Here is a 12,509-nt window from a genome sequence, read left to right on the forward strand (position 1 = left end):
CACAGAATGTTTATTGTCTCAAGCCCGTGCATTTGAGGTGGTTGGTTATGCAGCAATAGATAATCAGCACAGCCCATAGAACACTGACACTTTAGTATTGACTGGTTTTCCAGCACCTTCCTGAGGTTGGCAAGTGGAAATCAATCAGGAGAGACATCAAGGACACAGTAAATCAGGGCCTGGCGGGGCACAGTGGGGATAGAGGTGGAGATTGCAGGAAGAGAGGATGTCACTTAAAAGCAATGCAGCTGCTCTGCATCACCAAGGGCATCTTCTTCCACTGTCAGTTTTGGTGGTACTAGTTCGTCACACAGTACATCCAGAGAAACCACAGGATATGAATCAAAAAGTGAGGAAACTGGGAGCCAAAGAAAAGGAGGAAAATGCATTGTGTGCCAAGGGGCTATGACTCGAAGTAGAGAAAGATAGGAATCCAAAGAGCTAAATTATATTGTCCATTGTATATATTTACACCACATCTATTTTATCCATTCATCTATTGATAGCCATTTAGGTTCCTCTCATATTTTGGCTATTGTGAAAAAGGCTGCAATGAACATAGGGGTACATATATCTTTTTGAACTAGTATTTTTGTTTTCTTTGGAAAAATACTCAGAATTGCTGAATCTTACTGCTTTTCATACTGACTGCACCAATTTACACTCCCAGCAACAGTGCATGAATGTTCCCTTTTCTCTACATCCTTGCCAACATTTATTACTTGTGATGTTTTTGAAAATAACCATTCTGTGAAGTGGGCTTCACAGGAGGGTCAGTGGTAAAGAATCCACCTGCCAATCAGTGCAGGAGATTCAGAGACATGGGTTCAGTCTCTGGGTTGGAAAGATCCCCAGGAGGAGAAAATGACAACTCACTCCAGTATTCTTGCCTGAATAATCCCATGGACAGAGGAGCCTGGTGGGCTACAGTCCATGGGGTCACAAAGAGTTGGACATGAATGAGCAACTGAACTTGATTGCATGCATTCTGAGAAGTATGAGGTAATATCTCATTGTGGTTTTGATCTGGATTTCCCTGATCATGAATAATGTTGAACATCTTTTCATGTGCCTTTTGGCCATCTGGGAAAATGTCTATTCAGATTATCTATTTTTTAATCAGGTTGTTTGTTTTTTCTGAAGTTGAGTTATATGAAGTCTTGTATCTTTTGGATATTAACCCCTTATCAGATTATCATTGGCAAGCATCTTCTCGCATTCAGTAGCAGCCTTTCCACTTTGTTAATAGTTTCCTTTGCTGTGCAAAAGTTTTTTAGTTTGATGTAGTCCCATTTTATTTTTGATTTGTTTTTCCTACTTGAGACATATCCCCCAAAAAATGTTGCTCAGACTAGTATCAAAGGCATACTACCTATGTTTTATTCTAATTTTATGGTTTCAGGTCTTATATTCAAGTCTTTAATCCATCTTGAGTTTATTTCTGTACATTATGTGAGAAAGTAGTCCAGTTTGATTCTTCTGCATGTAGTTGACCAGTTTTCCCAGCACCATTTATTGAAAAGAGTGTTTTTCCCCATTGTTTAATCTTGCCTCCTTTATCATAGATTAATTGACCATGTAAGTGTGGGTTCATTTGGGGGCTCTTTATTGATCTATATGTCTGTTTTTGTGCCAACGCCATGCTTTTTTGATTACTATAGTTTTGTAGTATAGCTTGAAATCAGATAGAATACCTCCAGCTTTGTTCTTCTTCCTGAAGAATTTTTTTGCTTATTCAGGCTCAGGACCACAAAATTTTCAGTAGATACACTTAAAAATTATGGATGACCCCAAAGAATTTTCCATCATGTGAGTTCTACTATAAATATTTTAGAAAATTTTTAAAAATTAGTACTTTATTTAAAAACAATAAATTCATTACATGTTAATATAAATAATTAAGTACAATCCACTGTGTGTACAGTGTCACCTGGCGTTCTTCACATGACTGTGGGAAGAGGTTCAGAGGACCAGCTTGAATGCTGATACCTCAGCCTACTGTTCTATCTGTGGCTTACCAACTGTCCTTTGTCTCTGCCTCAGGAGTCTCCTGTTTTCTGTGAGCATCGGTAACACCATGACATGCTAACCTATACCCTTCCAAGAAGAGAAAATCAGCTCTTCATAGTTACTGACATAACCTCTAACTGAGACTCAGCGTGTTCTTTTAGTCACTGTCATGCTTGACTCTTTTGTGACACCAACTGTAGCCTGCCAGGCTCTTCTGTCCATGGGATTTCCCAGGCAAGAATACTGGAGTGGATTGCCATTTCCTTCTCCAGGTGATCTTCCTGACCCAGTGGTTGAAGTCCTGTCTCCTGCATTGGCAGGACTAAGCAATCAGGGGAGCCCTGAGACTCAGCATACTTTCCATTTTAATGTGGCAGTAGACTTCACTATATTCACAGTACCCATGACTTTGTAACCAAGAGAAAATACAGATACTTTGACAACATATCATAATTGTATCAAATGTCTCTAAATAACATTTATGCATGACAGCCCTTTGAAATCAAAGTACTTGATCTTGTTGATGCATTAAACAAGCACATATATTACTATATCATTTGTTATATATATATTACTACACATTTGTTTTTTAATATATTAATAACTATATTTTAATATGATTGCTTTTTTTTTTTTCATTTTACTTTCATGCATTTAACATTTTTATTCTGAGAATGGGTCCATGGGCTCCCAATTTAGGCACTGTGTTTATTGCCTGAGACTCTGTATAGCACAGGAAAACCAGAAATAAAAAACATTTCAATTATGGGTCTTTGAATTTCCCAAGCCCCAGCACTGGGATGAAATGGAAGGATGCATGCTTGTTGAAAGACATGTGGAAGAAATGCCTTGAAAGAAGTAAAGCCTTTTAACCTGAACCTAGAAGGGAGCCTCAGGGTTGGGGGGAGGGGTTTGGACACAGGGGTGAGACTGATGAAGTCTGGATGGGGGTACAGGATCTGAAGGGGGGATTGTACCTCCAGAGGCCATCAGCTTTCTCTTGACATCCAGGAGGCCTCCTGGGGGCTTCTTCAGGCCTGCAGCCCACGTGCTCTCCATCTGAGTGATCCTCAGAACTGCCTCACCTCAGGCTACCTTCTCAGAGACTGGCTAGGGCCCCCTTCCTCCACAGCCAGAAGCCCCCATGCTGTACCTTTTCAGCCACCAAATTGTGTTCCGTTCCCAACAACCCACTTCTCCCTCTTTTGGTAGCCCAGGATGCAAGCCTGTGAGTGGTAGGGTGGAGCTAAGCCCTTACAGGGATGGTGCACTGTGGAACAGAAAGTCTCCTGACCTATATTTTGGGTCATCCCTATTTGGGTGAGGTGAAACCAAACCATCTAAAGATTTCCCTCTGGGTTAGAGAAAAGCCATCATTCACAAGAGAGGAAAGAGGTGTGGAGGTGAATAGTAATTTTCCCAAAAGTTACTATCTCCCTGTTTTTCAAGTCTATGAGCTGGGAAATGCAGAGTTGCCATTTTAGCCAGCCTGACATGTCTGTGACCCAGATCCATGGTTGTGTGCAAGCACATGATCTCCCTGCTTTGTTGGTGCTGATTTCAGCAGTGTGCTCCTATTGCTATGATAATGAGCCAGGGAAGCTTCGCAAGCTGGCCAGGAAGAGCAACCTTCATAAGAGAAAGGATAAATCAGGACTGTGCTATGCTCAGTCTCTCAATGCATCTTACTCTGTGAATCCATGGACTGTATCTCTCCAGGCTCCTCTGTCCGTGGGGTTTCCTAGGCAAGAATATTGGAGTGGGTTGCCATTTCCTCCAGGGGATCTTCCCTACCCAGGGATCGAACTCCAGTCTCTTGCATCTCCTGCATTGGCACTGCGCCACCTGGGTAGCAAATCAGGGCTATAGTTGGACATTTGGAAAGGAGTAGAGTCAAGAGATGCAAGTTTGAAATAATGATGGGAGAAATACAGCAATGGGGCCAGCTTAACCCAGGGGAGGAGCAGGGGCACATTTTAGAAGGCTCGGAAACTTGTCCTACTCCCAACTGCCTCTCTGAAAAACCCAAACTGTTCCAGACATCTAACTTTGCACCGTTTGTACTGTATCTCCTTGTGTGTTTACTTGGTCCTGTCTCTAATGTGTATGTATGTATTTTTTGCTTTGTTTTTGTTTCTTTGTTTGTACCACGTAGCAAGCAGAATCCTAGTTCCCTGACCAGTGATCGAACCAGTGCCCCATGCAGTGGAAGACACGGAGTCCCAACCACTGGACCATCAAGGAAGTTTCATATACATGTGCAAGTTAAAGTGTTAGTCGGTCAGTCACGTCCAAATCTTTGACACCCATGGACTGTAGCCCACCAGGCGCCTCTGTCTATGGAATTCTCCAGGCAAGACTGTTGGAGTGGGTTGCCATTCCTTTCTCCAGGGAATCTTCCCAACCAAGTCATTGAACCTGGGTCTCCTGCATTGCAGGCAGATTTTTTAATGTCTGAGTCATGTATTTTTAAGCAAACTCACCAGAGATGAAAAATACATATATCAAGACAGTAAGATGTGAAAATTGAATTTTTAAAAAAGATCTTTTTCTTTTCCACCACCAGAATGGAGTATCATTCACATATGGTTGGAGCAGCTAGAAAAGTGCACATATGGCAAAGAAAGAAGTGGGGGAGAGAGTGAAGTGGGGGCTGCTGAAGATGGGCTTGCAAATTGCCTGAGATTCCAGGACTAGTGATAAAGGAAAAAATCACTGAGAACACTGACAACACCAAATGCTGACAAGGATGTGGAGCAATGGGAACTCTCAGTCATTGCTGGAGGGAATGCAAAATGAACAACCACTTGGAAGACAGTTTGGTGGTTTCTTCAGTTCAGTTCAGTTGCTCAATTGTGTCCGACTCTTTGCCACCCCATGAATCGCAGCACGCCAGGCCTCCCTGTCCATCACCAACTCCCAGAGTTCACTCAAACTCACGTCCATCGAGTCAGTGACGCCATCCAGCCATCTCATCCTCTGTCGTCCCCTTTTCCTCCTGCCCCCAATCCCTCTCAGCATCAGTCTTTTCCAATGAGTCAACTCTTTGCATGGTGGTTTCTTACAAAACAATATCTTTCCCATGGGATCCAGCCATCATGCTCCTTGGTATTTACTAAGAGAAGTTTAAAACTTACGATCACACAAAACTTGCACATGAATATTTACAGAAACTTTGTTCATAATTGCTAAAACTTGGCAGCAACCAAGATGTCCTTCCATTGTGAAATAGTGAGTGGACAAGGAATTTCCTGGTGGTTCAATGGTTAGGGCTCTGTGTTTCCACTGCAGAGGGCACAGGTTCTATCCCTGGTGGGGGAACCAAGATCCCACATGCTGTGTGGCACAGCCAAACAAAAAGAAAGAAAATAGTAAGTAGATAAATAAACAGTGGTACATCCAGACAATGGAATATTATTCAGCACTAAAAAGTAATGAGCTATCACACCATAGAAAGACATGAAGAAAGCTTAAATGCCTATTACTAAATGAAATAAGCCAGTCTAAAAAAGGTTACATACTGTATGATTCCAACTGTGTGACATTCTGTGCAGCTATGGAGATAGTAAAAACAAAAAAAAATCAGTGGTTGACAGGGATTGGGTTTGGGATAGGATTAATAGGTGGGAAACATAGGATTTTTAGGGTAGTGAAAATATTCTGTAATGGTGGACACATGTCATTACACATTTTTTTAAAAAAACCCATGGGATGTATAATACCCAGAGGGAACCCTAAGGTAAACTATGGACTTTAGATATGATGTGTCAATGTAGGTGCATCAGTTGTAACAAATGTATCACACTTATGGGGCTTCAGTCCAGTTCAGTTCAGTCGCTCAGTCCTGTAGGATTCTCTGCAACCCCATGAATTGCAGCACGCCAGGCCTCCCTGTCCATCACCAACTCCCAGAGTTCACTCAAACTCACATCCATTGAGTCGGTGATGCCATCCAGCCATCTCATCCTCTGTCGTCCCCTTCTCCTCCTGCCCCCAATCCCTCCCAGCATCAGAGTCTTTTCCAATGAGTCAACTCTTTGCATGAGGTGGCCAAAATACTGGAGTTTCAGCTTTAGCATCAGTCCTTCCAAAGAACACCCAGGGCTGATCTCCTTTAGGATGAGCTGGTTGGATCTCCTTGCAGTCCAAGGGACTCTCAAGAGTCTTCTCCAACACCACAGTTCAAAAGCATCAATTCTTTGGTGCTCAGCTTTCTTCACAGTCCAACTCTCACATCCATACATGACCACTGGGAAAACCATAGCCTTGACTAGACGCTTAACAGCCCATAGTCTCCCCATAGAGGAGACTATGCGTGGGTTGGGGTGGGGATGAGGAGGAAGCATATGGGAAACTTTGTTGTTGTTTAGTCACTAAATTGTGACCCCATGGACTGTAGCCCACCAGGCTCATCTGTCCATGGAATTTTCCAGTCAAGAATATTGGAGTGAGTTGTCCTTTCCTTCTCCAGGGGATCGTCCCAACCTAGGGATGGAACCCACGTCTCCTGCATTGGCAGGTGGATTCTTTACCACTAAGCCACCAGGGAAGCTCCCATAGGAAACTTTGCCTTCTTCTCAATTTTACTGTGAACCTAAAACTGCTCTTTAAAACAAAGTCAAAAAATGATTTAAAAATGGTAGATTGTATTCTTAAAGTTAAGTTTACTTAACCATGCTTCATCTTGTAGAAATTATTAATATACATGTGTATTAGTTTGTGAGCACTGCTGTAACAAAGTACGACAGACCAGGTGGCTTAAACGACAGAAGTTTTTTTGGAGGCTGGAAGTCTGAGCTCAAGTGTCAGCAAGGTTGGTTTCCCTGGAAGCCCCTCTTTGGCTTATGGATGCTGTTGTCTCCCTGTGTCCTCACACGATCTTCCCTCTGTACCCTGACCTAATCTCCCGTTTTTATAAGGACACCAGTGATACTGGATTAGGGCCCACCCAATAACCTGATTTTCACTTAATCACCTCTTTCAAGCTTGTTTTCAAATATAGTCACATTCTGAGATGCTTGGCATGAGGACTTCAACATAATGAATTCTGAGAGGATACAATTCAGACCATAGCATGTTTGCAAAATAAAGCTGTTTTGTTACTTGTAGGCAGTTTTCTTAAAACGGTTGTGGCAACACATAAATTCAGTTCAGTTCAGTCGCTCAGTCGTGTCTGACTATGCGACCCCATGAATAGCAGCACGCCAGGCCTCCCTGTCCATCACCAACTCCCAGAGTTCACTCAGACTCACATCCATCGAGTCAGTGATGCTATCCAGCCATCTCATCCTGTCGTCCCCTTCTCCTCCTGCCCCCAATCCCTCCCAGCATCAGTCTTTTCCAATGAGTCAACTCTTCCCATGAGGTGGACAAAGTACTGGAGTTTCAGCTTTAGCATCATTCCTTCCAAAGAAATCCCAGGGCTGATCTCCTTCAGAATGGACTGGTTGGATCTCCTTGCAGTCCAAGGGACTCTCAAGAGTCTTCTCCAACACCACAGTTCAAGAGCATCAATTCTTTGGTGCTCAGCTTTCTTCACAGTCCAACTCTCAAATCCATACATGACCACTGGAAAAACCATAGCCTTGACCAGACGGACCTTTGTTGGCAAAGTAATTAATGTCTCTGCTTTTGAATATGCTATCTAGGTTGGACATAACTTTTCTTCGAAGGAGTAAGCGTCTTTTAATTTCATGGCTGCAGTCACCATCTGCAGTGATTTGGGAATTAAATAGACACAATTCCTTCACTTCATACTAAAACAAGGAGTTGCTAGCTCTGGTCTTTTAAATAAATAGCAAAATTTTGAAAAGAACACAGACCTAGAAATCTGATAAATACCACCATAAACATCTGTGACAATAGCTATCAATTTCCAGTGATTACTGTCATTCAGTTCAGTTCAGTCACTCAGTCGTGTCCAATTCTTTGCGACCCCATGAATCACAGCACGCCAGGCCTCCCTGTCCATCACCAACTCCCGGAGTCTATCCAAACCCATGTCCATTGAGTTGGTGATGCTATCCAACCACCTCATCCTCTGTCGTCCCCTTCTCCTCTTGCCTTCAGTCTTCCTCAGCATGAGGGTCTTTTCAAATGAGTCAGCTCTTCGCATGAGGTGGCCAAAGTATTGGAGTTTCAGCTTCAACATCAGTCCTTCCAATGAACACCCAGGACTGATCTCCTTTAGGATGGACTGTTTGGATCTCCTTGCAGTCATACCTTGAGTTAAATTTTTATTTACTCCCTGCAACAATTCCATGGAATTGATACTATTGTTGATACTATTGTTATTCTATGTTACAAATGAGTGTAGGCTTGGAAGTGAAGTGGCTGGCTCCAATCACAAAAGTGGGAGAGGGAGGTTGAACCCCAGGTGCCCCAGGCTCCAGGAGCCAGGCTAGTGGCCACTGTGCATTCCTGCATGTGGTTCACACTCTGACAGTGCTCCAGGTTCACAGACCCCAGCAAGAGCCTTTCTGACCAAGGTCTCTTGGTGACCAGAAAGCATGAATTCAGGTCAGGTCTGTGCTTCCTAATACAAGCCTGGACCACCATTCCACAGCATGATATTCTTTTCCTATGTGCCAAAAAGTGGTGTTTTCGTGAGGTAGAAATGAAGCTTTGGTAGATCAATTTCTTGTGTGGAACATTTCAGTACAGTGAAATGCACAGACACTTCCTGGGTTAACAAAAACATTTAACTATGTAACCACAGACCCTATTAAGATATAGAATATTACTGTCAGGACTTCCATGGTTGTCCAGTGGTTAAGAATTCACCTTCCAATGCAGGGCACAGAGGTTTGATCCCTGATTGGGGAACTAAGATCCCACATGCTGCAGGGCAACTAAGCTGGCATGCTCTCTGCAGCCTGTGTATCACAACTACAGAGCCTGTGTGCCACAAATAAAGAGAAACCCGTGTGTCACAATGAATAACCCGAGCTCCGCAACTAAGATGACACAGCCAAATAAACAAACAAAAAAAAGGTATCAGTTCAGTTTAGTCGCTCAGTCGTGTCCGACTCTTTTCGACCCCATGAATAGCAGCACTCCAGGCCTCCCTGTCCATTCATTACCAACTCCCAGAGTTCACCCAGATTCACATCCAACGAGTCAGTGATGCCATCCAGCCATCTCATCCTCTGTCGTCCCCTTCTCCTCCTGCCCCCAATCCCTCCCAGCATCAGAGTCTTTTCCAATGAGTCAACTCTTGGCATGAGGTGGCCAAAGTACTGGAGTTTCAGTTTTAGCATCATTCCTTCCAAAGAAATCCCAGGGCTGATCTCCTTCACAATGGACTGGTTGGATCTCCTTGCAGTCCAAGGGACTCTCAAGAGTCTTCTCCAACACCACAGTTCAAAAGCATCAATTCTTCAGCACTCAGCTTTCTTCACAGTCCAACTCTCACATCCATACATGACCACAGGAAAAACCATAGCCTTGACTAGACAGACCTTTCTTGGCAAAGTAATGTCTCTGCTTTTGAATATGCTATCTAGGTTGGTCATAACTTTTCTTCCAAGGAGTAAGCGTCTTTTAATTTCATGGCTGCAGTCACCATCTGCAGTGATTTTGGAGCCCCCAAAAATAAAGTCTGACACTGTTTCCACTGTTTCCCCATCTATTTCCCATGAAGTGATGGGACCAGATGTGGTACTCTCAAAAATAAATAAATAAAGTTATCCATAACTAAAAACTGACCATTCTCCCCACCAAAAGAAAGAAAGATATAGAATATTACTGCCACAGAAATTTCCCTCATATAACCCCTGCCCATAGCAGTCAGAGAACCACAGCTCTTATTTTTTTTTTTGCACTTGGGTTTTTTTTCCCCGCCAGGGGCCTTTAAGTCATTTGTCAATATCGTCAAACTCCTTCAAAGTTTAGTGGTGCTGGGGATTAAGGAAAAATGATAGAGATGGAAAACTACACTTCTTAGTATGTGTTTGGTTTTTTTTTTTTTAATTTACAGAAGCTGATTATTCTGAGTACTTAAACTAACTTTACATAGAACAAAAGAGTCACCCCCCAGAAAATGACTAAAGAGGGCAGGGTCAGCCACCATTAATTATCAGCCCTCTCCAAAACACCACCAGCCAGTTCAGGCTAGCCTTGCCCAGGACAGCCAGCAGCTCGCCCGCCTGTCTCCTTCATCAGGAGTAGCTTCTTACTCTCTGCAGCCTTGTGGTGGTAAGGAAAGAGTTATGGAGCCTGTCACCTGGGGTGCCTGTTTGAAAAGTCAGTGTTGGGTCCAATCTTTAAAAATATTGATTTCATGGCTAGAGCGATGCCTAGAAAATCTAGATACTAAATGAGAATCCTAGGTCACTACTCTATGCTTTGAGAAATGCCACCTTGGGAATGAAGGAGATGAAGTATGATGCAATTTTGACAACACTCAAGTCTGAGAGAATCTTCCATCCTGCCCCCTCACTGCCTCCCCGCAACCCCACACCTGGAGTCAAGGGCTGTGTTAGTTTCCTGAGGCTGCCCTTACAAATGACCACAAACTGGGTGGCTTTAAAAAAAACAGAAACAGAGACTTACTTGGTGGTCCAGTGGTTAAGAATCCATCTTCCAATGTAGGGGACACTGGTTCGATCCCTGGTCAGGGAACTAAGGTCCCACATGCTGGAATTAAGACCCAACACAGCCAGAAATAAACAAACAATTGTTAAAAAGATTAATACAACAAGCAAGAACATACTGTCTCACAGTTCTGGAAGGCAGAGGTCTGAATTCAAGTTGTGGGCAGGGCTATGCTTTCTTTGAAGACTCTAAAAGAGGATCCTTTCTGCCACTTCTAGCTTCTGCTGGCTACTGGGAATCCTTGGTGTTCCTTGTCTTATAGCCACACTACATCAAACCTCTGTCTCCATCTTTACATGGCTTTCTTCTTCTCTCGTAGGGATGCCAGTGGGTGGATCTAGGGCCCAGCCTAATCCAGTATGACCTCATGTTAACTTATGTCTTTGTTACATCTGCAAAGACCCTATTTGCAAATAAGGTCACGTTCACAAGAATTGGAGGTTAGGACTTGAACATTTCTTTTTCAGGGACACAGTTCAACCCATTACAGGTTCTGTCCTCTGCTACACAAAGTATGATCCTCAGACCAGCAGCACTGGTCTCACTTAGGAACTGCTGGGAATGCAGAATCTTGGGCTCTACCCAAGACCTACTCAGTCAGAAACTGCATTTTTAGCAAGATGTCCAGGTAATCAGTCTTCACACTAAAGTTTGAGAAGTGCTGGTCCAAATAGTTTGAAGTAAAAAAGATCAGATGTTCTTTTCACATCTAATCCTGGGAAATAAGGTGTGTTTTCCCTGAAATTCCCAGCTAGATTCCATTTATCTAGTTGGAATCATCTCTTTAACTCCATAGCAATACACTCTTGAGAATTTGCTCTATGGTTTGTTTTGCAGATGGCAGAGGTTAATTCTTGCCCTCTGTTTTCTCTTCTCTTCTTTCCAGCAACCTGGAATTTCAGTGGGACTCGTGACCACCCTGAATATACTCTACATTTTCGCAACTTCCCTGGAAGCAAAGGCTGCCCGTGTGGCTCAGCTATAGCCACTATAATGTAAGTAGAAGTGCTCTATGTAGTTCCTGGGACATATTCTCAAAAAGAGGGGATATATACTTTCTTTCCTCTTTCCTCCATCCAAATGAATCAAAATAAAGCAGATAAATATCAAAGTAGGAATCAGTGATATAGAAACAAAACAATGGACAAATTAATGGAAATCTCATTTTTGAGAAGATTGAAAACTGATAATCTTCTAGACAGACTGATCAAGTAAAGAAAAGACACAAATTATTAATGCCAGGAATGAGATGAGTGACAGCTACAGATGTTAAAAGGATAACAAGGGAATAATATAAATAATGCCAATAAGTTCAACAACTTAGGTGAAATGGGCAAATCCTAAGGGATATCAACCTAGACATAGCCCTAACTCACTGAAGAAAAGCATATATAGCCAGAGTAACCCTATATTTATTGAAAAAATTGAATTTGTAATTAAAAGCCATCTCATAAAGAAAACTTCAAGCTGCTATGGTCTAAATGCTTGTGTCCCTCCAAAACTTGTATGTTGAAGCTTAGCCCCTGAGGTGATGATATTAGGAGATGGGAACCTTGGGGTGATTATATCATGAGGTGGAGCCCTCACGAGTGGGATTAGTGCCCTTATAAAAGTAGTCTGAGAAAGCGCCCTAGCTTCTTCCACCAGGTGAGGATAAAATGAGAAGTCAGCACCACTCTGCACCAGGAAGAGGGCCCTCACCTGAACGTGACCATGAGGGCAACTCAGTCTTGGACTTCCAGACTCCAGAACTATGAGAGAGAAATTTCTGTTGGTTATAAGCCACCTAATCTATGTTATTTTGTTATAGAAGCCTGAACAGACTAAGATGCAAGCCCCAGTGGTCTTACTGGTGAATTTAAAAAAAGCTTTTAAGGGAAAAATAATAACAATACTACACAAAC

This window comes from Bos taurus, chromosome 8 (assembly GCF_002263795.3).
Source record: "Bos taurus isolate L1 Dominette 01449 registration number 42190680 breed Hereford chromosome 8, ARS-UCD2.0, whole genome shotgun sequence".
Taxonomy (NCBI): domain Eukaryota; kingdom Metazoa; phylum Chordata; class Mammalia; order Artiodactyla; family Bovidae; genus Bos; species Bos taurus.